Genomic DNA, 26,568 nt, shown 5'->3' on the forward strand with positions numbered 1-26,568 from the left:
ATTGTCACCGACAATGGAGCCAACGTTACCGCCGCTGTCGAGACAGTCATGGACTGTGTGAACATACGGTGTATGGCACACACGCTCCATCTGACCGTCAGGGACGCCCTTGGCCTTAAGGAGCTGAGGGCGTCCCAGGAGAAGGGGGCCCGCCCCATCGCAGGTGCTGTTGCTGCCACGGCTACGCTTGTGGATAAGTCCCGCAAGCTGGCCGCCCACTTCCACCGCAGCGAGAAGTCCAGGAGACTGCTTCGCCAGAAGCAGGATGACCTTGGCCTTCCTCGCCATCTCATCCCTACGGATGTGGAGACGCGGTGGAACTCCACCTTCCTCCTGTTCCAGCGCCTGTTGGAGCAGGAGAGAGCCCTTGTCGCCCTGGCGAGGGACGAGTCCTTGGATGTCTGCGACTTCTCGAACGCAGAGTGGAAGCAGATGTCCGAGGCGGTGTCGGCACTCGAGCCCTTCCAGCTTGCCACGAAGGGCTTGTGTGGCGACACCACTCCCTTGAGCCAGGCGCTGCCCACAGCTGTTGGTCTCGAGAAGCTGATGGGTGGACTCCATATCTCTCTGACCACGCCAGAGGGTCGTGCTCTGGCTGGGAGGCTGAGGTCTGGGGTTGACAAGCGGCTCGTTGATGTGCTGGGAGACAGGGAGGAGTATGTCCTCGCTTGTCTCTGTCACCCAGCCCTCAAGGGCAATGCCGTGAGTGCCGACGACTTGCCCAGGTGGAAGGGCATCCTGGTCGAGAAGGTTAGGGAGGAGGAGGCCGCTAGGGCCCGCAGAGACCAGGGTGTTGGTAGTGGTGCGGGGGCAGCCCTCGCGGCCCAACCCGCACCCAGCAGCAGCATGGGCGGCCAGCCGGCGTCAGCTTCCCCTTCCCCTCCCTCTTCCCAGTCCAGCAGCGCGGCATCCCAGGCGGCGCCATCGCAGCAGCCATTTGCTACCGACTCGAGATCCGCCCAGTGGTTTCAGCGGTTCTGCTATGGCGCCATGCCTGGTATGCGGGAGGCTCGACCTGCCAGGCCCCCCTCCAGTGCTGAGCAATGCGTTGCGCAGTACTTGGAGGAGCCTGTGGAGGGAGACGGCGTGGACTGCGCACAGTTCTGGGCGAGCCGCCGCCAAGTCTGGCCGGACCTGGCGGTGGTGGCTGTGCGCCTCCTCTCCTGCCCCCCAACCAGTGTCCAGAGCGAGCGGGTGTTTTCACGTGCCGGGGACGTGGTGACACCCTCTCGCTCCCGCTTGGACCCTGGTCTGGTGGAGCAGCTGGTCTTCCTTAAGGTGAACCTCCCCCTGTTGGGCTACCCCAAGCTGCAGTTTGAGACGGGCGAGTGATTACCGTGGGTTGCCCCATGGTTGGTCACCTGCCTGGCTCGAACTCTGTGCTTATCCCTACCCTCCCCCCTTCCACCTCTAGCTGAGCTGACGTGACAGATGCTGAGCCGTGCCAGCCAGTCGCAGCGTGTAGTGTGCCCACACAGAGATGCAGTTGTAGTAGTAGTTGTAGTGCTGCGACTGGCCAGATGTTTACAATGCCCACGCCCACCTAAAAAGAAACCCAATGCTGACCAGCACAGGCCCTTTATCTATCCACCTGTCAGCATTTGGGGACCTGGCGTGGGCACGGCACACCCCCCCAAAGTAGCACAGCCCACGGAGTACTAGACTTAGCGGCAGCGGCGGGTATACGTTCAAAAATGCAGTGTAGATATGTAAATACTGTATGTAAATAAACATGTAAATAATTTTTTCTTTAAAAACCCCATGTCAAAATCAAGCCTCAAAATTATGCAAAAGAAAGAAAAAAAGGTGACAAAGGGAGAACAAAATGATGAATGCCAAATGAATTGATTTTATTGAAAATGTCACCAGAAATCATGTGTGGGGGGCTTGGTTTACATGGAGAAGATGATTGGGTGATTTTTTGAAATGAAACGAATGAATTATTATCATCTTATGTTCATCTTGATTGTGGTCACTGTTGATGTTGGCTGATGGCAAAAAACCCAAAACCATCAGAATAGCAATGAACTGGCTGCCAACACAACATATTGATTGATAACTGTGCAGGGGGGGAATTGGGTCTGTGTGTGTGTGTGTGGTGCAGGCTCAGTCTGTCTCTTCCTGTTGTGTGTCTGTCTGTCTGTCTGTCTGTCTGTGTGAATGGATGCCTAGCACTGTCTCTGTGTGTGGATGCTTTCTGTGTGTAGTGTGGTGTGTGTCTGTCTACATGTTTTTTTTCCTCCCCCCCATGCCTCCCTCCATCCTTCCCCTCTCATCCTCTCCCCTTCCTCTTCACCACCTTCCATCCTCCCTCCCTTCCAGCCCACCACCGCCTCACCTGCCCCCAACCCCGGTCTGGCAGATGATGAGAGTCTGGTCTCTCCCACCGAAGCACACACGTGAGCACGTGTGTGCACAAATATGTGGCTGACCAACTCTGAGCCGGACCCTCCCCCCTTCAATCCCCTCTACATCCCTCTCCCCCTCCCCTTTCCTCCCCCCTGCCTCCCAGCCTCCCTCCCTGCCTCCCTCCCCCCTCCTAGCTAGCAGCGCACACATACACACACAAAACACCTGTGGTGGCAAACACCACCAGCACACATGCACTCACACTGGTGCCACCACCTCTGCCTTGGGCCTCTGTGTCCTTGAGCAGATATGTGGTGGTGGACCAGAGAAGCATTTCTTTCCAGCAAGGCAAAAGGCATGCACTCACTGCACACACACACACACACACACGAAGAGGTGAAGACGAGAAGAGGCAACTTCTAGAACCAGCAGCAGCAGGTGAGTGTCGTGTAATTGTGTTGCTTCCCAAGGCCACTGCCCATGCTCAATGCTCAGTCTGCTGAAACTAAAGAACTAGCTACAATCACCCTTCCTCACATGCAGCTCAGCTCAGCTCAGCTCAGCTGCACAGCACACTGACTAACTAGACACTACAGCTGGTGGTAGAAAAAACAGAAGTCTAGATTCTAGAAGATGTCCTGGTGGATTTTAAACTTTCAAATCTGTGCTAGGATTGCCTCGCCCGCCTCCTCCTCCTCCTCCTCCTCCTGCCTGTAATTGTGCCCTCTCCCCTTGCAGTTGCGCCGTCGTGATGGGTTGGTGATGTGCGTGCGCCGTCTACTTGTTAGCTCTCTCCTCCTCATGTTGGCTGGGCTTGCCAGGCACTGGCTGGCAGCAGCTGTTGGCTGTGTGCTAGGCTCAGGCTGTGGCGCGCGTGACTGGACTGGGAATGTTATTGTAGCGGCAACACTGGTTGTGGTGGTAGCAGTAGTAGCTGTTGTTGTTGCTGGGCTGGTGGCTGCTGGCCTGTGCTGACTCTGCGCACTTGGTCTGGTCTGGTCTGGTCATTGGGATGCAGATGTAGGGTGTGTGTGCATCATCCATGGGGAGCATCAGAGCAGAGCAGAGCAGGTTGGCTGGCTTCTGTCTGTCGGGCCTAGTCAGTGGCAGGCACTGAGTGAGGCGGTGGTTCCTTTGGGCATCACGTCACCCATCATGCAGAGCGGCAGGTCTGCTGCTCTGCTGCTCCGCCTCCTGCTTCTTCTCTGTGTGTGCTGCTCTTGTGCTTAGTGTGCTGCTCCGCTGCTGCTGCTGTGCTGGCAGGCAGCACAGCAGTGGCCTTTTTGTTAGATCAGAGAGTGGGTGTTGTCTCTCTGAGTGTCCTCCTCTTACTTGCTTGGATAGGAGTGGTGGTAGTAGGTAGGCATTAAGATGGACTGACTAGGTGTTACGTGTTAGGGCGCCCAGAGAGAGGGGCCAAAAAGATGGGGTGGCAATTGTTGGGTTGCTCCTAGTATTATTGGTGAATTTCTGAAGAAAATTTTTTTTTCCATTGGCTAGAATGGGGGTTCGGGGCTGCCCCAGACCCGCCTCTGTGGGGTGGCAGCACCGCCAAAGTGGGTCCGGGGCCATGGCAAAAATGCCCTCAGTCCCTCCCAGCAATCCCCGTAGAGATAGGAGTGATGGTTCTGTTGTTTTTCTGAGGTGTTCTGAGTGAGTGTGGATTCTGTGATAGCAAATGAGAGTGGATTCACGGTGTCTCATTGGAAATCTCATAAGCTATCATAGAATCTACACTCAGAATACCTCAGAAAAACAACAGAACCATCACTCCTATCTCTACGGGGATTGCTGGGGGGGACTGAGGGCATTTTTGCCATGGCCCCGGACCCACTTTGGGGGTGCTGCCACCCCACAGAGGTGGGTCTGGGGCAGCCCCGAACCCCCATTCTAGCCAATGGGAAAAAAAATTTTCTTCAGAAATTCACCAATAATACTAGGAGCCACCAATTGCCTTGGGATTTTTGGGGTGGAGGACACCCATGGGTGGCTACCACCCACCCCAGCTTTTTTGCCCCTAAGGGCTCCACATTGTGAGTTATGGGCAAAAATTTATTTTTTGAAAAAAATTTGTAAAAAATCAGAGGAAGGTCCAATCGACTTGAAATTTGGGTGGCAGGTAGAACACAATGTCTCCTTCAAAACCAGCCACTTTTTGTGATCCGAACCGGTTCGGTTCGGATCCGAACCGGTTCGAAACCGAACCGGACCGGGGGGGTGGTCTGGCAAAACCAAAACCGAACCACCCCGGTCCGGTCCGGACCCGGTTCGGACCCGAACCGAACCGGGAGAACCGGTTTTATGCACATCCCTACTCCCCTGCCCTTAAAGGAACCCCCCACCCCAGTGCCGGACCGCAGCTCCGCAGTTCCGTGCACACCCGATACAGGCCTCCGAACAGATTCAGCTGGTTTGAAGGTTGGGGTGATATCTTTAAGGATGGGGGTGTCCTCTTACCCCTCCCACTGCATTTCCTCCGCTGGCACTGCCTCTTAAAACGGGCCAGCAGGGCAGCAGCATGCCTCCTTGCTGCCCTGGTGCCTCCTCAGACCAGAAGTGACTGGTGCACATGTGCACATCGTGCATGCGTGCAATGTGCATGCGCACACATGCACATGGCACTGCCACTCACTTCTGGTCCGAGGAAGCACCGGGGTGGCAAGGAGGTATGCTGCCACCCCCACCAGACCATTTTAAGAGGCAGCTCCAGCACAGGAAATGTGGTGGGAAGAGTAAGAGCACCCTCCCCCATCCTTAAAGATATTCCCCCGCACCTTTGAAGAGGCGGGTGCCAGTTCCATGCACACCACAAATTTTTATATAGTATTTCCTACATAAATGAAGCATCAGTATAGTCTTTAGTCAATATTTTAATTGTTCTCACCATTCACCGACTGTTAATTGCTTTAATATTTATATACAATTTTCCTGCTTGGTACCTTGGTATCCAAGAGAGCTAATAATAAAGTTTAGCATAACATTCTAACACATTTTAATACACTGTAGAATTCCAATAAAGCAAAACCAATTACTTCCAACCTAAGAATAAAACAGCATATATAAGATATGCCAGTGATAAAATACGCATTGCACTGCTCCAACAACAAACTTCAAAATCACCTCCTTAATGCATAAAAGGAAACAATGTTCACAGAACAATTTAATTCTAATATCAATGTTAAGGATAAGATGCAAGAAGCCATGAGATACATCGGTCACTGAAAGAGTTAGTATTGTCTCAGCAAAAGGTCTCCTCACTCCTCCCTTATGTGATCTATTATCCGTATGCTGCTTTCTGTTCTCAGCTTCTGAATTTAAGTGCCTTCAGCTGGCATGCAAAATGGAGCACTGAGGATGATATATTACAATTATACCAAATTGTTTGCTTGGTTTTGTTTTAGCTTACATATTCTGTGTAAAAATCTGTAAGATTTTAACATCTTTTATGAATTGAAGAGGTCATTTTGAAGTTTGTTTATATAGACAATATATAGACACTAATATCCAGTAGGCAGAACAGCACAGCAAAAATTATCTGCCAAAGGTGTTGTTTTTTAAAGCAAGTCTTTTACTTGTCTTCAGAGAGAAGAGGCCACAAAAACTTTCCTGGGGATGGAATCCATTGACCAGATGCCATCACAAAAAGGCTATATCTTAATAGTAACCACTATACACACTCAGAAAGAGGGAGAGCTCAGAGCAGAGCCATCGATGATAAGCCAAGCATCTGAGCAAATGCATGTGGAGATAGGCAGTCCTTAAGATATCCTATCCTACAACTTTTAAGATTGTATATGTCAATACCAACAGAATTTTGAAATAGACCTGCAAATTAAATAGAGTTGTAACACAGACAAAATATGTTTCCTGTAGAAAGACCTTGTTAATATTACTTCTGACACATTCTAGACCATCTGTAGTTTTATTTAAGCAATACAGATCACCTTCATGGTTTCTTAGGTTTTATTCATCAGATTAAGAAATAAAACCAACCACCGTTTAGACTTATTTTAATTATTCTGCAAATATTCCCTTGGTTTAATCTTAGCTTCTCTTTCACTCTAAAATTGCTTCAAGATTCTCTAGCTTCAGTTTCAGTTGCAACCATTTTATTTATCCATTCATTCAGGACACTTTTGAACTGCCTGTCTATTAAAACAAAAGATAAGCTGGTGTACAATTTAACACAATTAAAGTAATAGTAAATCAACAAGATGAGTCACAGTAGATAAAAACGGTCCCAAAACAGCAATAACTATTTTTATAAATCAAAATGACAAACCTGAAGGTTCACCCTACCTATATTACATTCCTTATTTAATATCTTTGTTATGGACCTAAATTCCTTTTGCCTCTTCAATGTAATGACCATAAGATCAGTCACTGCTAGAATTTCTGTTCCACAAACAGTTACTACGTCTCCTTCTCAGATATTTTTCATCATTTGATCATTAACAAACATATTATGAAATGGAGCACTGGTCACTTACCATGAAGGCTTCTTCTTGCTGCTGGATTGGAGGACATCTCATGTGAGTTATCCTCCTCATATGCTCCAGAGGTCAGAACTAAAGTTAATTGGAGAGCCTTTACAAGTCTGGGGACAATAAGCCCAAAACAGTTCTGATTAGCTAAGTGAAAAATACAGAGGAACAGGGGAAAAATAAGTCCAGGAAGGAAATAATGCACCAGTAAATGTGCATGCCCAAAAGAGTGGGTTGAGAGATCCTCAAATCCAGCAGCAAGAAGAAGCCTTCATAGTAAGTTACCAATGCTCAGTTCTCTGCTGCTGGGTGAGGACATCTCACATGGGAAATGCCACAGCTAGAAGACCCAGGGTGGGAGCATCAACATCTATTGGGATTGAAGCACATGTTAAAGAACACGTCTGCCAAAGGCCATCTGAGAGGAATTATGCAGGTCAAGCTTGTAGTACTTCGTGAAGGTGGAAGTGATGCCCAGGTGGTGGCTCTGCAGATCTCAGAGTGGAAAACACTGCTGAAGTAGCTACTGACCTTGTAGAATGGGCCGTGATCTTCAGTGGTGTCGGAAGGTTTTGGACCTCATATGCCTTGGCAATACAAGCTTTGATCCATCTGGCAATGGTAGCTGATGACACCCATTGGCCCATAGTTGAGGGTAGAAAAGATACAAACAAGGCCTCCACTGAATGGAATGATACCATCTGGGAGAAGTACAATTTCAAGCAGCGATGAACATGCAGTTTATGCCATTCTTTTTTGAGACGATGGTCCAGCTTCGGGCAGAAGGAGGGGAGTACAATATCTTGGGAGCAGTGGAAAACCAAATACACCTTTGGCACAAATGAAGGGTCAGGTATCAAATGACTTGAATCCTTTGGGAAAAAATACAATAATTAGGATTAGCAGTCAGGGCTGTCAGTTCAAAAACACTCCTAGCCGAAGTAAAAGCCATAAGAAAGGCTAAGCTGAATGAAAGGATGTGAAGGGGGATGAAAGCAACGGGTTCGAAGGGTAGTGCATGGAGTACTCTTATGACTGTATGAAGGTTCCAGGAAGTCAATATGAAGGTTGCACCCAATGTTCCCTCTAAGGCATGAGCGTGCTCACACAAATTTTTTATTTCTGCTCAATTAATTTTAGATCCCGCTCAGATTTAATCAGGAAGGTCCCACTCTGAATGCATGTTCGTACACATTGCCTCGATACTGCAACCCAGAACAAAACTCACTTCACACACAAAAGGAACCACCATAGGTGAAGATGAAAGTTAAGACCCTCTGTGGAAGATGGTGACAACAATGAGGCTAGGGCTGCAGCTTGATGTTTCAGTGTGTTCACTTTAAGCCCCTTGTTTAATCCATCCTGAAGGAATTATAGTAATTCTGGTAACCTGCAATGTTGTCTGAGATCTTACATTGTCTACACCAGCAAATAAACACTTGCCACATGGACTGGTAGATCCTGTTGGTCTGGACGCCAGGATCATATCAAGGATGTTTGAGGTGTAACCATGTAACATCAGGAGGTTGTGCTCAGTTGCCATGAGGCAAGCTTTAACCACACTGGATCATGGTGCGTTGCTGGGCCTCAACTGATGAGATCTGGTAATGCCAGGAGAAACCATGGACCCGCCTTTGCCAGGTGAAAAATTTCCACAAACCACAGACGACGTGGCCAATGTGGCACCACCAGAATCTCCTGGGCCTTGAGGAGTAAAATCCTTCCAAGTAGCCTGCTTAGCACTGGAACTGGAGAAAATGTGTACAAAAGTTTCCAGGGCCAGGGTGACCTGAGCTGGTAATTCTACCCTGAGAGGTTGGTGCTGTGCAATCACTGTCTGGTGTGGTAAGAGAAACCACCACAGGGAGCAGAGGTGAAAGCGAGACCAGGGCACCACATCCAGTGATACTACCTTTAGGCCCAACAATTTTGCTAGAAGAATAAGGGGTGCGTGTCGAAATCTGTTGAATCAGCTAGAGTATCTTGTGCATATGCTCTTGTGGCAGAAATAGATGGTCTTGGATTGTTGTATCTATTATTACTCCAAGGTGATGAAGTCTGGTGGATGGAGTCAGGTGCCCCTTGGCCTTGTTCACCAAAAATCCGTGGCTGACTAACATTTTTAGGGTGATTTAAAGATCTAGTTCCACAGATTGCTGTGACTGGGACTTGATCAAGAGGCCATCCAAGGAAGCAAATACCTGGATCCTCTAGAGGCAGAGATGTGCTATCAATAGCATATATTTCTAAAAATTCTTGGAGCTGACGAAAGCCCAAATGGGAGGGCCCTGTATTGGAAATGCTGACCTGCAGAGCAGAACCTGAGCAGCTGGTGACTGCCCAGATGTATCAGTATATGAAGATATGTGTTTGTCAGATCCAATGATGACAAGAAGTCAGCATATTGGAGTATATCTGTGATGGAGTGGAACGTTTACATATGGAATTTCCAGTGTTTTACAAATTTTAAGTCCAAAACAGCCCTGAGTGAGCCATCTTTCTTTGGCACAGTGAACACAATAGAGTAGATGCCTGTGCCCCTTTGGTGAATGGGAACCGGTTCTATGGCAGATATAGCTTCCAGAAGGTGAACAGCTCAGAGGATGTTGGCATGTTTGGTAGGTGAATGAAATTGTGGTGTTGGAAGAAAGCTATCATTGGGGAGGGCAGTCAACTCTAATTTTTTGAATAAAAGGGAAAGATGGCCCCACACACCTGGAGGAGATGATTCAGAAGGACTGTCTGCCCTTGGGTTCTTGATTGAAAGGCTGGTGTGGTAGGTTTCTGGTCCTTGCATTGATACACTGCCTCTTCTAGAATGGATGGTGCTGTCTGGTCCCTGGGTCTGAAGTTAGGAACATAGAAAGCTTCCGTATACTGAGTCAGACCATAGGTCCATCTAGCTCAGTTTTGTCTACACAGACTGGCAGTGGCTTCTCCAAGGTTGCAGGCAGCAATCTCTCTCAACCCAATCTTGGAGATGCCAGGGAAGGAACAACAGGTTCAACGTCGAACATGTTTGACATCAAACCAGTTCGGTTTGACCGTTCAGGATCGAACTGAACCATCCTGTTCGGTTCAACCCCAGATCGAACACCCCCCAACTGTTCGGGGGGGGGGGGTTACAGACACACACAGTGAATTTTATTCACCCCCCGCCCCGGCCACCTCCAACAACTCCCCTGGAGGGGGGTAAGTAAAAATAATCAATGTTCACGAACCCCCGTGGACCGAAGTGAACCAGAGGGAGTTTGAGGTGCTGCCGGAACAAACTAGCCTGTTCTGGTTCAGGTCCGGTCCAGACTCAAACCACACCGAATCAGCCAGTTCTGTGCGCACCCCTACATAGATGCTCTCCCAGAGCGGCTCTATCCCCTAAGGGGAATATCTAACAGAGCTCACATGTAGGGACTCCCATTCATATGCAACCAGGGCAGACCCTGCTTAGCTAAGGGCACCAATCATGCTTGCTACTACAAGACCAGCTCTCTTCCCTCCAGTACAAAGGGGATTTGTGTGGTGCCCGTCTGTCTTCTGTGTGGAGTGGATGGAGCAGCTTCTTCTTATCTTTAGTTTCCATGAGTATCTCTTGCAAAACCTCATCTCCAAAATTTTTAGATGCTATATATAGAACGACAGCCAAGTTATTGCATGATGCAGCATGCACCTGCCAATGTTTCAGCCAGAGTGAACGCCGGGCAACAAACATGGATGCCCTAGATCTTGAAGAGAAGCAAATTGGATCCAAGGTCGCATCAGCTATAAAGGCTTGTGCCTTCTGTATCTTCAGCAGGGTTTATCTCTGTCTAGTAAGATTGGATGGTGGCAAATGGAGTAGCTCATAAATCCAGAGTAAGGCCACCCGTGCCATGATGGATGCTGCTGTAGAGGCATATGTGGATAGAGATGCTGTTTCATGACTCTTCTATAGAAGTGATTCCATTTTCTGTGACTCTGAGTGTTGCATCACCATTGCATGGTAAGATGGCACCAGAAATCAGAGCCGCTACCAGAGCATCCATGGTTGGTACCTGGAACATCGCTAAGGCACCTGCCATTCTTGCTTCACCGTGTAGGAGAAATGGTCTGTGAATGGAAAAATCAGATCCTGTGAGTTGGGCATTGGGAACACCAAGGCCTCCCTGGAGGGGTGGGCTGTTTCTGCATGGCTGCCTGTTGTAAGCTAAGTGTGTTAATGGATTTATAGGGAAGATGCACGAAACCATCTGGAAGGAAAAGTCTGCGTGACTGGGCATATTATTCAGGGCTCTGGTCATCAGACCATTCTCTCTCTTTTCTAGACTCCAGGTTTAAGTCTAGGTTGTCTGGAATGTCCACATGACTTTCAAAATTATCAGTGGGATTAGAATTTAGTGGGTCTACATCAGGCCCCCTAGGCTGAGGGTCTGGAGAATCGTCAGTGGCACACCCAGGTCATTTGGGAGTCCAGACCTGAAGGGCTCCCACCCCCATTGTGATGGGGGCAGTGAGGAGAAAGTCCCCCCATTTCCAAAGAAATGGAAATTCCACCACCACCACCACCACCACCACCCCAAAGAAAAAACACCACTGCACACTGGTGGCACTAGCTGTGGGGAGGCAGGGAGAGTTCTCCTTTATGGAAGTTTACCGGGGGAGTGTGGGATGGCGTACGGCGGTGGCGGTTGCAGGGAGGGTGGGGCAGTGAGAAGAGCAAAGTTCCCCATTACCCTCCGGGATGGGAACCGGTGAGCTCCGTCCTTGTAAAGGCACGCTGAAGCTGGGTGCAGGAGTGCAGAGTGGCTACAGCAGCCTCCCGACCTTTGGAGGCCCCCCAGACCTAGGAGGCCACAGGCCAGAGCCCCAATATCCAGGGGCTAAGAGCATATATACTATACAATAATATAGATTATTCTATTTCTGTATAATCATATACAGAGATAGTTGAAGAATGCGATGGAGACCCTTGATTCCCCTTAGCCTTGCTGCACTTAGTGGCCTTTTTAGTCTTTTTAGATTTTTGAGGCTTTTAATGCTTATATCTCTTTTTCATCTTTTTAGGGGGACTTGAGGAGTCAGGATGATGATGACTCCCCCTGCTCTTTACTCCGTTTCTTGGTGGATTTTGAACATTTCTGCATCTACAGCGATTTAGTAAGTACAGCCTGAAACCATTGTTGCCAGGCATCAGGAACCTCCCTGGAACATAAGTTGTTGGTGCCGGTGTGTCAATAGAAGGCATGGGGGACACACAAAGGCTCAGGTTCTGGAAAGCATCGCTTTCCAGGTAGCAGAGGTCCTTGGGTGCCACAAGGCGCGGGATGACCAACGGTCCTGGTATGGCAGGTCCATCATCTGGCAGCCCTGTGGGTGATTGTGCCAGGTTGCGTGGCTTGGGAGTGGAAGGTGCCACCAGCTGTTACCAGCTACGATGGTGTCCAGCCTGGAGGCCTGTCATTCCCTCCAGTGCCTGCTCCAGTAGCGTCAACAGGAAGCCCAGACGGAAAAGCTGGTGTAGCTGGTGTTCTGGGGCCACTGGAGAAGCAGGTTTGCCTGGCTGCTTGGGTGGCCACAGGGCAGGAGCCACCAGCTTCAGAGTGGCCTCCATGTGGAAGGAAGCTATGCTTTAAAGCAGGACCGTGCATCTCCTATATACCCCTCTGAACAAAACAGATGAGTGTGTAAAGCACTTAAACGCCCATGGCCTCAGCTCTCTTTCCTTGCAACTAAGGGAACTGTATATTAGTTTAACAATCCTGCCTTTCCGAACAGCAACAACAATATATACCACCTCTCCCAACCCAGGCACTAGCTAAATATTCTATTTACAGAAATGAGGCATCTGTTGGTCATGAACCTTTAAAATACAGATAGCCACCTAGCATTGGGTTTTGCTTTTTAAAAATTCTATATTGTACTTCTTGCCAAAGGCAACTAATGAAACTCTCAATGAAATAAAACAAACTCCGTAATCATCACAGAAAATACAACTGATACAATACAAACCATAGACAACCCACAACAAAGACACCAACCCATACATCTAATACATCCAAAGGCCAGACACAAAGCAAACAAAACACCTCTAAATACATCAGCCTCCCCCAAAGCATGGGGGAAAAGTGGGGAGGCACCCAAATTTGGACACAGCATCTGAAAGAGTAAAGGTTGAGCGTCAACCAGGCTTCCACAAGAAGGATGTTCCATAAAGTTGGTGCCACCATGAAAAAGGCTCTGTTCCGAATGGATACCCGCTGTACCTCAAATGGCAAAGGCACCTAAAGTAGGGCTTCAGATTGTGTCCAGAGCATAGTGGAAAGCCTATATCAGTGAACTGAGGCAGACAGTGACCTGGATTAGACCATTTATATCCTTGCACTACTTATCTCTTTGATTTCATGCATTGTGGAATTGCCTTGAGATTGGCTGAAGCCCCCTTCAGTGCTTGAGGCAACGCAGCACAATGCTGCACCCTGTGTCAGTGCACACCACTCTTCTCCATCAGCACCAGTGGCCAGGCCTGAACCCAGATTAGAACAGATCCAAGTCACATCCATGATTACTGGAGTCAAATTACTACCACTGGATTGAGCACCTTGCCCAGGAATGGCAAGTTAGAGACCGGATGATAATTATTCAGATCACCCTAGTCTATGAAGGTTTTTGTTTCCATAAGGGAGTGGACCACTGCCTTCTTCAACTACACACTCCTGAAGGGAGACATCTCCAACATCCAGTCTAAACCTGGCAGTTTTAATTATGCAGAGTGACGTTTGATTAAGTAACTGGTAGGCTTCAGAGCTCCTAGTAACTTGCTCATATCCACAGGCAATACATGCTGAAATGAATCCATAATAATATGACCAGCTGGAGCACTGGGTAAATCTGCCTCTGAACCTGACACAGTTGTGAATACAAGTTGGCAGGGATGTGAATGCACAAGGTAATTCACATGACCACAAGGGGGTGAGCTGGGGTGAAGGCAGGAGCCTACCTACCATCCCCCAGATGACCAGAGCTTGATCAGGGCTCCACCACCCATGTGCCCACATGAGCGGCACAGTGAGGAGACATGGCAATCGGGTAGGAGAAAGCCAGGCCACCAGGTATCCCACAGTGAATCACATGAGCAGCATAGTGCATTGGGAAAGCTCCCTGGCTGATCCTTCCCCCGGGTTCTCTGATTAAGATGGCTGTCTATGAGTTTTCTCTATTTGTGTTTCCCTTGTCAACCAGCTGTTTAATCATCCCCAGCTCTTCCTATCACCAAGGTGCTAATTTGGCTGTACAGTGAGGACAAAAGCATCTAAGATTAATTTATTTAATAGCTTGTATCATCACCTCTTGACAGAGAGCGGCTAGAGTATTGATAGGATTGACAGACACGCCAGCAAAAGACTTCCCAGGATTCCCATCTGAATCTAGAAGTCATAGGAGACAGATCATCTCAAAAGGTCCTCCACCCCTGCAGAAAACATAAGCAATGAGAAATCCTAATATGACCAGGTAATGATCTCTCCATGATAAAAGAGCCTTATTTCAGGACTCTCCTCCTCCCAACAAATAAGATGTCCTACTGAAGATTTCTATGATATAACACTCTTTACAATAAAAGATATAATTAAAAGATATAATACTTGTGAAGTGTTTTACTGCTTCTATTTTCAGCATTAGACAAAATATAAGATAATCAGTTATCTACATTTTGTTTTTCAATTAATGTTGCAATGCTTAAACAAACTGAATTATGATAAAGTTCTTTGATAGTCCAGTTGAATATAACATAAGACAATTACTGAAGGAGATGTCATTTTTCTGTAAAGTATTTTTATTTTTCAGTTAAGAGCAGGATGTGATCAACAGCAGAAAAAAGGTATAAAAATGAAAATCGTGCCTTATTACTTCAATGGATATCCACTGCAGCCTATTACAAACTCCAGAGGCATGCCCAATTTGTATGAAATCAAAACAGCTCAGCAGGCAGCGGCGTTAACCAGGAAATAAAATGAAAGAGGTAAAACAGTAAAATAGAACACATTCCAATTGGTGGTGGGGGGGGGGATCTTTGAATAAATCAGTATAACGCCAATGAGATACACATCTTACAAAACCGACAAGCTTACTCAAAGATTTCTAAAACAGATGTTCAAATTTAGATGTTTCAATGTGACACATCAGCTTCAGTGCTATACACTAGTGGTTGAAATGCGCTCTTAGATACAATAATTCAGCCTATGCTCAACCCAACTATCTAAATTCAACCTAAACTGAAGCCTAAGACAACCTATTTTTGTAACCTACAAAGTATTGTTGCGTGTATTTAAAACCTAAAAGCCTCAGATGGAAGAAGTCTGTAGTAATTGTTTTTTGTTCTTTTTTTTTTTTACAAGCCTCCCAGAGTTGGTTTTTAACTCAAGGAAAAAGGGGAGGTTGGAAAGGAGATTTCTCTGGTGCAAAAGTGTCCTCAAGCACTCAGCAGCTATTGGTATTCTCATCACGTGTAAGCCTACACATGGAAGGTTTTTGTATTCATCCAACAGCAAAATAAAGAGAGTTTTTCTTGGGATTCAACCCCAAGCCCAGGGAGGTTCAAGCTCTGTCGATAAGAGGGGTGATGGTGGCGGCAGCATTATAATTCTATCAGAAATATAGATTAGTTTTAGGAGAAGCCTAGCCAGGCAGCTTGCCAGGGATGATTCAGCATTTCTTTCCCCTCATGTGAGCTGCTCTGAGACAAAGGCTTTAATCTGCTACATGGTGGCAGAAGTGGGATATTGAACAGCCACCAGAGGGCTCCAGAGATCAGTTTTTTCCCCTCTGCCTGCCTTTTACTCTCAGAGTGAGAGAGCAGAAGGATCTGTTCTGGGTCTTTTTTTGACCAGGAAGCCTAAATTGTTTTGGCTGTGAACAAAAAGGATTGCAAACACACAGTTGTTTTATTTATAGTTGTCAGGTCTGGCAGATAGTTAGGTTAGTACAGGGAGTAGAGGGCTACTGCATGTTTTTGTGGTGTAGCCAGGAAACTCTACACACCAATCCTGCAAAGAAGGCTGCAGCAGCAAAGATCTCCCAAGCAGCGGGGAAAGGGGAAGTTTCCCAGGAAAACAATGATCTAGGACAGGAGGTGTTAGATGCTGGTGCAGAGACAACCACCCAGAACTCTTGAAACTCCAAATGGAACTCCGAAACATCAAGCTAGACAGACAGAAAGCACTGGAAATTAAAAAGATGGAATTGGAAGCCCAAAGGGCTGAGAGATAGAGAGAGATTTCAAAAAGCTGGAAAAGGAAAAGAAAGGTGTGTTGGGGGGGGGGGGGCGGTAGCTAGAGATCAGAGAGATAGAATTTGCCCATGAGCTGAAATGGTCAGATTACTAAAGGGCAAGCAGAACCAACTACCTCAGACAACTCTGCTACCTCAACAACTCTGGGAGGGGGGAAGGGGGCTCAAATTCTCCTAGTTCAAGGAAGGTGAGGAGCCAGACCATTTTCTCTCCAATTTTGAAAGGGCCTGCCAGGGCTATAGCATTAAAGAGGACTTATACAGTATATGAGGTACCTGAGACCTTAACTGGTTCCCTTTTGGCAGTGTCAACAGAAATGTCAGTCAGTGATATTGAGGACTATGTGCTGTTCAAAGACATGGTTAAGTCCAGGCTAGGACTTAACCCAGAAAATGCCAGGCATAACTTAAGGGGTCTAAGGAAGAAAGTTGCAGAGTCTTATCAGGCCTATGCCCACAAGTTAAAGAGGGCACTGCACGCATGGTTGGAATGGGTGAGGGTGAAGACAGTTGAGGGAAACATGGAGCTGGTCCAAACTGATCAATTCCTGACCCAACTGCCAGATCAGTTCTTTCATCAGATCTTTGTTCAGGGGCCCAAGACCACTGAGGAAGCTGGAGAGCTGGCACAGAAAAAGACTGACTAAAACTAGGGGGACAGCCGACGCACCTCAACAAGATCAGCCCAAGTTTGTCCCAAGGTGGGAGGAGCCTCAGCATCTGCCCAAGGAGGAGCCCAAGAGTCCTACCAAGGTGAACCCAGGGACAAGTCACACCCCACCTGCTACACCACAAGGGGGCAGAAGGACTGAGTAGGCCAGCCCCAGATGTTTTAAGTGTGGGAAAGTGGGACACTTCAAGAGGGACTGCCCCAAGGCTAAAGCCCTAATGAACATAGTTCGCGTTAGGCTGCCCGGATGGTAACCATCTCCCTGGAGAGTTACATCTGAATTTCTTTGGAAGCTTCTTTCTTGAAGAACCAACCCATTTTACAAATTCAATGTTAGAGGTGCAATCCTCTTGTGTAAAATGGTCTGAAAGGACAGAAGAACAAGTGACTTCAATGCTGAATTCTGAAATCTTACCCTCAATATTGATGCCTACTGAGATGAATGATAGCATAGTAGAAAACTATAGCAAAATTGTCCAGGCACTGCAGCCAGTGTTAACTTTTACCAAATCTCTGAAGGGCCATGATGCTACCTTGCACTCTAAGAGATGGTTTGATGTAGATTACATTAATGCTAAAAAAAGAAAAAAGAAAAAAAGCGCTTATCAATGCATACCAAAAATATAGGGATCATCCAACGCTTTCCTCCCCCCAGAGCATTATACAACAGAAGAAGCAATACAAACAGCTGTCGAAAGCTAAAAAGAGAGATGCCGTGAGACTGTCGTGGCAACAACTGATAGCAGCATCGAGATCCAAAAGCCCATCCCTGTTTTGGCATATGGTTGCCTCCCATCCGTCGTGTGTGTTATCCCACCTAGATTGTATGATACTTGCACCTGTATGGGAGGAGTATTACCAAAAGCAATACAAGAGAGATGAAGTAGCTGTCACAAGCCTAGATCTAGATGCAGGCCAGCTGCCAGAGTAGCCACCAGTGTCTTGTACTGAAATAGAATCCTTGGCGAGGCAGCTTAAACCTGGCAAAGCCCTTGGCAATGATTACATATCTGTGGAAGTAATCGGGGGAAATCTAGCATGGTGGGTCCCAGTCCTGGCCTCACTCTTCTTTTATTGATAGGACTGCACTTGTCCCTAAGGACTGGGGAGTAGCAACAATAATCCCAATCTATAAAAAGGATGAAAGGAAGCTACCTGAAAATTAGTATAGTGAGCAATATGTATGCTAGGCACCTATATGAACGTTTATTGGATTGGATGGATTCTAAAAATATCCTGGCGGAGGAGCAAACTGGCTTCCGTGCAGGCCATTCTATTATGGACCTGCCTTAATACTAAAACATCTAGTAGAAAAATATACTTCCAAATCCAACTCTGTTCTGTATGCAGGATTTGCTGACTTAAGATCTGCTTTTGACTTGATTCCCAGAGAAATTTTGGTGTAAGCTATTGAGATAATCAGTAGATTGCTGTTTACTTCTTTTGATGTTCAGATTATATGAAAACTCCCATGTAAGGGTGCGTTGCAGCGCTCAGGGACACCTCACCAAAGAAATACTAGCATTCAGGGGAGTTGGACGGACATGTATTTTGGCTCTGCTGCTATTTAACTTTTACATTAACTCTCTTGTCTCCCATTTAATCTAGACCAGGGATTCTCAGTGTTGGGTCCCTAGATATTATTGGACTTCAACTCCCATAATTCCCAACCAAAGGCCACTGGGGCTGGGGATTATGGGATTTGAAGTCCAATAACACCTGGGGACCCAACGTTGAGAATCCTTGATCTAGACTATCATCCACCAAAATTAGCAGACACACATCTTGCTATACTTCTATATGCAGATGATGCTGTCATTCTCTCGCAAACTCCAATAGGTCTAAGAAGAGTTTTGCGTGCTCTTGCTACTTATTGCGAAGAACAACTTTAAGAAATTAATTATAACAAAACAAAGATCCTGCTGTTTGCGATGAAACCAAAGATTCGGGAACTGGTCACTAAATGGGCACAGGTTAGAACAAGTTACATATTTCAAATACCATGGTATAATATTCCAGTCCTCAGGCAGAAGGGGTGTACATAGAAAATATGTAAGGCAGAATGCACACAAGAGTGCACAAGCAATTCAATCTTTCCATCGCTCCCATTTATCCCCTCTGCAATAAAATTCTTTTTGGCTAAAGTACGAGCATAGCTCCTATATGGAGCTCAACTTGGCACATACAGTACTCCAACTTCTCTAAGATGGAAGCTGTGCAATCGAAGTTCCTGAGGAACATCGTTCAGGTACCACGGTGTGTGCCCAGTGCTGTCCTTTGTGGAAGCAGGACTGCTTAAAGTAGAGGCCAGAGCATGGATCAATATCTTTGAATTCTAGCTGAAGCTGGTTTTCCACTCTGCAGGTCTAGCTCCACTTGTGCTAAAGGACATCTATCACTCCAGGTGGGAGAGAGAGCTGAAGGAAAGGCTGCAACATTATGGTTTTTTCCCTTTTGCACTGATAACTCTGGGATATGAGAATGCCAGGGTCAAACTCAGACAAAGGATATATGACATGGAGCATCAAATTGATCAGGACTCTATTCCTGTTGGTGTCCAAGGGCAACCAAGTTCTGAGTTGCAACCCTGCCAGATACCTGTGCCAAAATACTGCAGAGCTTTGACACAGGCATGATACACTGCCTTGCAAACAGCAGTCCCTGAAGGGAGATATTTAAAAATCCCCTACAAAAAATGCAGTCTCTGAAAATCGGGAGATATTGAAACAGCAGCTCATGTGCTCCTTTACTGTCAATTTTACCGAGTTATATGGCATAAACATATAACGCCTTTTATTAGCTGCCATCCAGGTTGTACAGATTCTTTTCATCTTGATCATCTTTTAACAGACCACAATAACTTGAGATCTTATAATGTGGCTAAAGTTCTGTTTAATAGCCAATAAAATTTTCCAGAAGTTAATTAAGAATCATTGTTAACTGTGCTTAACTATTGTATCGTAACCTTGTAGGTTTATTTTGTTGGGCTTCTGTCTGTATACTGTGCTGGTCGGTGACTGTAATAAAGGAACTGATTGACTGACTGATAGTCCAAATTAGGAGCCCAGAGGTGGCGGCTGCCCATAAGAGGCCACCTCCTTGTTTTGATGTGGAGGCTATTCCACCCAAGAGGCGAGAGTAGGTTTGGGTCGATGGCCAGCAAGTCACAACAAGGAGGGACACTGGCACTACAATATCAGTCATATACCTCTCACTAGTCAAAGCCCAGCAGCTTGTCCAAGCATCCCAGGTGCAGGCTATCTTAGCCCAAGGCCAGGCAGAAATGCCCCTGGTGAAGCTACCTGTCCAGTGGGCTGCTTAGGAAAGAGAATGGAAGTTTGCAGTGATGGAGGATCGCCCCTATGCCATGTTCCTCAAAGAAGATTTAGCTGACCATGTTTGGGAGACTCTCTACCCAGGAGGGAAGGAGCCAGTGATGGTGGAGCAAGAGAAGCCAACCCAAGGTACCCAGTCCCAGCCAGCACCACCTATGCAAACGGAAGGCCCACCTGCTGGCAGAATGATCAGTGGGCAGAGGCCAGAACCCAGTCTGACTGCTGAGAGGCCCAGTGAGGGAGAAGTCCAGCTGCACCCAGGAGCAGAGGCTGATGGCCCCATCCCAAAGCACCTGCAACAAGCAAGTGACCAAGAAGGGGGCGCTGCAGAGGAGAAGGCAGGGCCAGCAGAGATGCCAGGAGCAACCATCAGCAGCAAGGCCAAGGAGTTCCAGAAAGAGCAGGAGGCAGACCCAAGTTTGGCGCAAGTGTGGGAGGAGGTGAACCCCAACTCACCACCTCTCAGTGAAATACTGAGCTCCCCCGGATCATCATCCAGAATCGGTTGCTGTACTGTGAATATATCCGTAAAACTCACAGGGAGGGGTGCAAACGCCAGAGGCAACTTATAGTGCCTAAGATACACCGGTTGTGCATCTTAAAAGTGGTGCATGCCCACCCAAATGGGCAAGTGGGGGTGGGGAAATGAAGACGTCACTGAGTATGTTAAGTCATGTGATGTTTGCCAGCAGGTGGGGAAGAGCCGGGACAAGGGACAAATATCTGTACAATCCTTGTCTGGCCTAGGCACACCATTTTGTAGAGTGGCAATAGGTATCCTGGGGCCTATCCAACCCAAGACCCATCAGGGAAAACAAGACATTCTGACTCTAATTGACTGTGCCACTAGGTGGCTAAAGGTGATTGCCCTGAGCCAGAAAGATGCAAAGGCTGTAAGTCAGGCCCTCTTGGGCATTTTTGTCAGGATTGGTTGACCGGAGGAAGTTCTGACTGATGCAGGTGCCAAGTTCATACATGGGGTGATGAAGAAGCATTGGAGCACCAATGGTGTGGAGCAACTTGTCCCGGTGCCTGGCCAGCCCCTGAAAAGTGGATCAGTGGGAGAGGCCAAAGGAACTTTGGGGGCCATGATCCAGAAGTTCATTAAGGAACATTCCAAGGACTGGGACTTGGGGCTGCCACAGAGCTGTGCCTCATCCAAGCCTAGGATATTCTCCCTTTGAGCTAGTCCATGGGAGAGATGTCAGAGGAACTTCAGTGGGAGGGGAAGGAACCCACCCCCTGGGAGAAAATGTATTGAACTTTGGGGACAAGCCCCCAAATGCACTGAAAGACACCCAGTCCCTTGCGCAGCACAGTCTGCGGGAGGCCCAGACAGAGCCAAAGGCCAGGCCTACATGCCAGGGAGCGGATCTTTGATCCAGGAGAACAGGTGCCGTTCCTCAGACCAGCTGGGACCAACATACCCAATGAGGAGATGTGGGGGAGGGAGTGTCATACTGCAGCTACAGAAAAGGCCCTGTTCTGAGTCACCACCAGACATACCGGGGGCAACTGGAGACAGACCTCTCCAGATGACCTCAACGAGTGATGGGGATTATACAGAAGAAGGTGCTCTCTCAGGTAACCTGGACCCAAGTCGTTCAGAGCTTTAAAGGTAATAACCATACTTTGTATTTCGCCCGGAAACATATCGGCAGCCAGTGCAGATGTTTTAAGACAGGCATAACATGATCTCTCTGCGTTACCCCAGAGACCAATCTGACTGCCACATTTTGAACTAACTGAAGTTTCCGAACTACGTACAAAGGCAGCCCCACATAGAGCGCATTGCAGTAGTCGATCCTGGAAGTTACCAGCTGATCCACTACTGTTTTGAGATCGTTCATTTCAAGGAATGGACGCAGCTGTCGAATCATCCAAAGCTGATAGAAAGCGCTCCTGGCCATAGCCTCCACCTGAGATACCATGGTGAGGTCTGGATCCAAAAGCACTCCCAAGCTGCGTACCTGTTCCTTCTGGGGGAGTGTAACCCCATCCAGCACAGGAAGATCTAACTCATCCCTTAAATTCCGACCCCCCACAATCAGCACCTCCACCTGTTATTGCTCAATCTCGGGTGGCTGAACACCACTTTTCCTTCTAAGAAATTGGATGCCGACCGCTCGGGGTCACATAACTAGTTAGCATGCCAGAGTCTCGTTCGTTATCGGAATTAACCAGACAAATCACTCCACCAACTAAGAACGGCCACGCACATAATGTCTTTCTTCCACCTAAGTGTACATAAAATGTACACCAAACTTGTAAATATGTAAAAGAATTTGACAATTTGTAAACTATTTTATTCTACACTAAAGGGAGCATACAAAGGCTTACATAACTATATGTGCCAGTACTTCAGTCAGTAAAGGCAGCCTTTGAAAAAACCCCACCCTATAAATACAAACAAGGAAATTGGGCTTTGACAAACATCTGGATGTAGTAATACACAAACCAAACTGGATCAGCTTTTAAAATCTAACAAAAACAGGAAGTGTTGTTCAGAACTCTGTTTGCTATATCTTCTGCACAACAGGAAGGCTGCTCTTACAGACAAAAAGACACACAATCACAGTCATTCAATTCAAATCACCAGTTCAGGGCCAGTAAAACCTGGAGAGTACATCTGGGGAGTTCTTCCTTGCCAACATATAGATGTATACTTATTCCAAAACATTTGTATAATACCTTTCCAGAAACTACAAATCAAAGATGAAGGGACAGATTTATTAGCAATCCTGGATTTTTCTTTTTTATGATTCCACTGCTAAATAGTTTTTGAAATTTTAAAAGATTAACCAACTTGACTTATATTTTTCAGCTGATATTATAGTAAAGTTATCTGAAAGATGGGTATCAGATGTTTGGACAGGGGCCCCAATTTCAGTGCTTGCCCTAGGCGCTATTTTCCCCAGATATGCCTCTGATCTAGAATACAGTACACTTAGCACATTCCCTCAAGGAAGCATGTACTGTTATCCAATCTAGCTGAGATGTTTTAATTAGCCAGGACAAGAAAGGATCAGGTAAACATATACTGTAGTTAGCTGCAGTGCTCCAAGTATCCTGTGTACAACCTCAGTGTTAAGAGTCCTCCTAACAGCCTCCAAAACAGCCATTGACCAACCAGAGGTAAAGCTGGACCAGATATGAGCGATTTTTTGTCAGCAAAGTATACTGCAGATTAGTCACAGAGGGCTTCCAAGGCCTTTATTATCTACCTCTGTGGGTTCAGTGCAACAGAACACTTTTGCCACTCAGAAAAGCTACATTAGAAAACATGGTGCTGATGCAGTGTTGTTGAAAAGAGTTTCTTTGTTGCCATCACTGTCACAGCCTAGTGGTCTTAAGTCTGTATTCCATCATGTTCATTACAATAACAAATTACCTCTACGTATGTGCACTGAGGCAGTTACACTGTAACCAGTGAAGGTATGTTTACTTGGCTGGCTGGCACTGCATTTGTCCATTTACAGGGAGTAGTTTCATCGCAGTATAGGGGTTATGGAGCCATCCAAAAGCTGTCCAATAAGAAGGGTCCCCAAGGTGAAGATGTACCTAATCCATTTAAAAGGTGACTGTTGAGCTGGGATTGGCCAGGCCTACCTGAAAATTCCAGAATTAGAATATAAATGGAAGGTGAGCAGACACAAAGGAGAGAGTTGGCTGTGGTGTGAAACAGTGTGTTCTAGAGCAAGGAGAGTTGAAAAATGAACAAGCAATATGAAGAAGGAAGTCCAGGGAGGACAGCAGAAAGGCAGATACTAAAGAACTGGTCACTAGGAAGATGCTGGTGGGGAGAAAGAGCAGTTTGTCTCTGCCCAAGATGCCTTCAAAAGAGCCAGATGAGTCTGGTCTTATCTCCTCATCTAATGAGCTTTGCCACTGCACTTTCTGAAAGCTTAGCAGCTGAGGGAGTCACGAGCTAGTGAAGATGCCTCCTCTTCAAGGAGCCTGGCAGTTAAGTAGTTAACTAACAAGCTAGGGGTGGGAGATCAGACTGAAGACTTTTCAGCCTGAGACAGCAAACAAGGCAAAGGTAGTGGATGGAGGTCTCAGGGCCCAACATTCCAAGGCTACCTGCCTCAGCCACCATCAGATCTCTTTTCTGAGCTTGTGTTACCAAGGTGCCTCAGTGAGTAGGGAATGTTAGTGAGGTGGATAAAGAAAATCTAGACCAGGTTTTTTTTTTTAAAGGGATTGGGACTAAGCCCAGCCTAAACAGACAAACCCTATAGATGTTTAACATGAACATTTTTGCTTATTTTTAACCCTTATAAATTTGATTCACCCTGCTTAAATACATTTGATTATTCTCTTAATAATAATACTTTATTACATCATCAGTATTTGATCTCTCTGGGTATGGAACCACACCTATGCTACCAGATGAGAATTCAATTCATAAAGGTGAATTGGGTATCTGGGGGTATTCATACTGATAGTAGTGAGGCAGTTGTTGAGGATCCCACCATGTATCGGTGGAGCGAGCCAAGACACTACCCAACACTTTGGTATAATTATATAGGAGATTAATTATATGGGAATTGCAAGAGGTTGATCTCAATGGAAGTTAGTAAACAGTTTACTGGAAAAACAGTTTAAAAACTGTTTAAACCTGCTGAAGTAAAATAGTTGACATTCTGACTGAATTACTCAATGGAAGTCTCATTGAAATTGTCTTAATTCCAATGGGACCTCCACTGAGTAAATTTAGTTAGGCTGTTAGCCAATGTATTAAGTAGAAATGTTTCTTCAAAGCTAAGAAAAATGTTATCTTTTGGAAGAGCTCTATTTATTGGTGCTGCATAGGGATGTGGCGGTGATCTGCTAAATTCAATTTCCAGCTTAAATACTGTTGATCAGGAGCTGGTTCAGACAACTGTCCCGAACATACTTTTTGTCCAGTTCTATCCAATTTATATTCTGTAGGTAGCAAAATAGTACCGGTACCTGGATCTGCAAACTCCTGCACAAGATAAGCAGAGAGAGGGGAAGTCAGAGGCTGAATACACATTGGAATGCACATCCAACTGTGTGGATGTCTATCAGCACAGCATTCCTCTCAGGGGTGTGTGCAGTCCAATGAGCATCCTCATTAATAACTAATCACATGTATAATAACTAATCACACTGAATCAGGATGTATATGGACAAGGCCTTAATGTTTAACATAAATAAACAAAACCATTTTGTTTTTAAGTCTGACACTTTCCAGGAGGTTCTATGTGCAATTGCTTGCAAAATCAAAATTTGTTTTTATCCCAGCAATATCGCACGTGAATTTCTGCATGTAAAATGCACTCAGGCACTGACCATTCACCATAAAGCACATCAGTTTACACAGTTGCTTTTTCACAGGAAAGAACAAAGAACCCTTCATATGCAGATGTTGTTCAGAAAAATAACTGAGACACTATTAATCCATAAGCCAGGCCCACAAATTTTGACCATTATAGTAGATTTGATTCCATCTCGGGGGACAAATAGTCATAGGGATTGTTGGCAATGTCTACCCCTTGAGAAATGGAAAATAGGTGAAAGCATTGTTGCACTTGCAGCTTTCTCTGCATTATCATCCCTTCTTTATCTCTATCTCCGAATAATTAGGGTAAAACTGCAGTCAATTTTGCACAGAGGAAAGAGTAAGGGCAAGAGTTAGGGACAAGGTAACAATGAACAAATTGCTGTACTCTCTCCATTAAGTAATCTTTGGAGGATATTCCTGTCAGTTTTCATTTCCATTCCTCTCATGTCTGATAAAATGTTATATTTGTTTTTGTGTTTTTACAACTTTTAGAAGCTTTTAAAAAACCATTGCAAATTTGGCCATTGCATGACAAATGGTCAGGACAATAAAGGACAAGTATTGCAGTGCTACAACCTATTTTTCATCTCTAGGGGTGTAGACCTTGTCAATAATCACAATGATTATTCGTCCCCTCTGCCAAGACAGTACTGACCATCCCAGCCGGCACACGTACTAATATGATCCTTCCATGAATATGGAAGCAAAGTAGGAAACTCATCAGAAATATGGAGACAGGATTCACACATCCCTAGTACTGCTCTCTAGTTTTCTTCTGGGTTGGTATTAGAGTTCTACATATAAAATGTTTTTGGTTAACCAAGAAATTATATTGTTAGTTATGTAACATTTATTATTATTATTATTATTATTATTCATTTATTTGATCTATATATCGCCCTTCCAAAAATGGCTCAGGGCAATTTACATCAAAATTCTATTTATCTGAATAGAAGAGGACTCTGAATTTAAAGACTATTGCCTTTAAAAAAATACCTTGCCTAGGGAACAAGAGGTTGCTGTTTTGAATACCTGCTGGTATGTTTCCCAGACTATGGGAAATACCTATATCGGGCAGCAGCGATATAGGAAGATGCTGAAAGGCATCATCTCATACTATGCAGCAGATGGCAATGGTTAACCCCTCTTGTATTTTAC

The 26,568-nt window shown here is 46.1% G+C and overlaps 1 protein-coding gene across 2 annotated transcripts in view; it reads right to left on the reverse strand.

Annotated features, from left to right (window-relative positions):
• Window positions 1-26,568, reverse strand: part of SLC6A11 (solute carrier family 6 member 11) — a 283,028-nt gene that overhangs the window by 223,730 nt on the left and 32,730 nt on the right. The gene's annotated exons all lie outside the window — the stretch shown is intronic.

This window comes from Hemicordylus capensis, chromosome 2, assembly GCF_027244095.1.
Source record: "Hemicordylus capensis ecotype Gifberg chromosome 2, rHemCap1.1.pri, whole genome shotgun sequence".
Classification (NCBI taxonomy): Eukaryota; Metazoa; Chordata; class Lepidosauria; order Squamata; family Cordylidae; genus Hemicordylus; species Hemicordylus capensis.